This window comes from Mizuhopecten yessoensis, unplaced genomic scaffold (assembly GCF_002113885.1).
Source record: "Mizuhopecten yessoensis strain PY_sf001 unplaced genomic scaffold, ASM211388v2 scaffold716129, whole genome shotgun sequence".
NCBI classification, from domain to species: Eukaryota; Metazoa; Mollusca; class Bivalvia; order Pectinida; family Pectinidae; genus Mizuhopecten; species Mizuhopecten yessoensis.
The window spans coordinates 63,128-66,168 of NW_018479962.1; the positions used below are offsets into that span (position 1 = coordinate 63,128).

The window sequence follows — 3,041 nt, forward strand, 5'->3', positions numbered from 1 at the left end:
AGTATACCCACTCAAACTATTATTTAATAGAACTTTATCTATTGGAGTAATACCTGATGTACTAAAAACGGCTAATGTTACTGCTCTCTATAAAGGTAAAGGAGATATCAGTGATCTCAATAATTATAGACCTATTGCTATTACATCTATTTTTATCAAAATGTTAGAAAAGAATATTTTTAAATATACGTTTAATTATATTTCAAGTCACAATATGTTAAGTGTACATCTGTCAGGATTTCAACCCAAAGACTCCACTACTAATCAACTAGCTGATATCTATAACACTATAAGTAGTAATTTAGACCTAGGTAAAGATTTGCGTTTTGTTTTCTGTGACATAAGTAAAGCATTTGATCGAGTATGGCATTTGGGCCTATCATATAAACTAAAAACATATGGTATTAAAGGTAACATTATACAATTGGTTTAAAGCTTACTTATCTGACAGAAAACAAAGGGTTATCTTTGAAGGTTATCAATCTAGTACCAAACCTATTTCTTCAGGGGTTCCTCAAGGATCTGTCCTTGGTCCCTTCTTCTTTCTTCTTTTTATTAATGATATTACTAATAATGTAACTTCCCATATAAAACTATTTGCAGATGATACCTCTCTCTATGTAATAGTAAATAATAACAATGACCTTACAACACCTACTAACATGCTTAATGATGATCTTGACTCAATCTCTGAATGGTCAAAGCGATTGCAGATCCTAATAAGACTGTAGCTATTAACTTCTCTCGTAGACACATTAACAATCATCCTCAACTGCTATTTAACAATACTCCGATTGCACAACATGAACACCATACTCACTTAGGACTAACATTCAACAGTAAAGAAACATGGTCAGATCACATTTCAAATATTTATAAAAAAGCGAACTCTAGACTAAGTATTCTTAGAATTTTAAAAACTACAGTTGATAGGAATACATTAAAAACATTATATGTCTCTTATATAAGACCAGTGTTAGAATATTCTGATATAGTATGGGATAATTGTACCAAATCTGAATCAGATCTTTTAGAATCAGTTCAACAAGAAGCTATGCGTTTAATTACTGGCCTCAGACGAGGTACATCTCATCACATTCTGTATACTGAAACACAACTTGAAACATTACACACACGAAGACAAAATCATAAACTAACATTAATGTATAAGATTCTTAATAATTACCCTCCAACTTATCTCGATAATATCATTCAACCATTTCTAAATGTAAATAATAACTATACCTTCAGAAATAACAGATTATTTAATATACCACAGACAAGAACTACTACTTATATGAATAGCTTCTTCCCTTATACAATGGTAAAATGGAATGTACTTGATAGCACTGTACGAGACTCCATCTCAATTTCATCTTTTAAAAAGAAACTTAAAAAAACCTTTGATACATCCGTCTCAGAAACTTTTATTAACTGTGTTCCGAGGAAACTTAACATCATTTTATGTCAGCTAAGAAATTTTAAAAGTGATCTTAACTTTGATAAGTTACAAGACCATCTGATTGATGATGCTTCCTGTGTATGTGGTATACAGAGGGAAGATCTAATACTTTTTTTCTTTCAATGTCCTCTGTATTCAAATATTAGGCATCATATTACCACTATTTATAATCTATTAGGATATTTAAATCTGCACTGTTTAGTATATGGTATTAGTAATGCATCGGACCAATTAAATAAAACTATTCTTATACATGTTGACTCTTATATTAAATCATCAAAACGTTTCGTTACTTATCCGTGGTAGATAAATTCCAAATGAATATTCATGTATTGTTATTATTATTATTATTATTCAGGCAAGTTTTATCCCTTAAATAACGAGTATTAGACATAAGCTGGTGTGGGTGTTGGTGTGCATGAGTGTGAGAGGAAAACGAATCACAACATGTTATATATCTAAGCATTGTACATAGCTACCGGAAATAGAAGATGACTGATATAGGCAAAGCCTGTTGTCTTATTCTTTTGTCAATACTGTTCTAATATCTTCTTTAATGTTAACTTATATGTTTGTATTATATATGTATTGTCAATAAAATACTTTTGAAATTGAAATCATTGATATAACTGAAGATATAGCTGAATGGCCGTTATGTTATTACAACAAGTGAACACTACGAAAACTATTTTCTGTTTATTTGTATGTAAATAGACAAACATCTCACACACTAACAGTATTGTATACCGCACATTGTAAATATTGTAGCTGTGCGTTTGTGTTCAGGTAGGACCAGTAAAAATAAATATGAATATCGTCATTTAGATTATTTTGTGTTAAAACCCAGTAGACTTTTACAGCTATATTGAACTTTGACCTTTGGTAATAATATTTTCACATGTACATATTAAACTATGTTCATAATGGAATATCAAATCCGATATTTGTAGAAATGACGAAGAAAGTTGTATAATGTTTATCGAACACGACTGGTTATTCCCCCCTATTATATTCCAAGGGATCTGAGATGAACAAAACAAAACCAGAAGTAATTTACTAGCAATACATACTTAAGTAAATGTCCTAATTATCAGTCAATTAATTAAATACTGGTACATACCTACAGGCTACGTGACGACTCCGGTATCTTGGTACATGGGTAGTTAATATATCCCTAACATATCGCCATTATAGAACACATACACAGTGACGGGCAGCGACAAGACATAAACATGTATTATGTCACATAATCACGTGACGGATATTCCAGTGACGTACACAAAGAAGTCAATGGCTTACAACGCATTTATTTATAGACAGTTACAGAAGTATTATTAACGGATATTTAACTAAAACTACTTTTTTCAACTTGCATATTTGACCGAGTGTATCAGTTAAATATTGGCACAAACATAAAGGCTACATGTAAATGCATAAACGGAAATACCTTGAGATTGCCATTTATATGTGTAATATATCAGACATGAATCATAAACAATGTTTGAATGTTGATTTTTCCACCACCGTCTTTAATTACTGCCAATAATATGTTATCGCCAATGAAATCGTCCCGAGTCAA

General features: G+C 31.0%; 1 protein-coding gene across 1 annotated transcript in view; it reads right to left on the reverse strand.

The window, feature by feature from the left end:
• LOC110441786 overlaps positions 1 to 2,704 on the reverse strand; it is a 45,908-nt gene extending 43,204 nt beyond the window's left edge. Inside the window, exon 1 of the mRNA XM_021485037.1 lies at positions 2,583 to 2,704. The gene's annotated coding sequence lies outside the window, so the exon portion shown is untranslated. The remainder of the gene's footprint in view (positions 1 to 2,582) is intronic.
• Positions 2,705 to 3,041: the final 337 nt, after the last annotated feature.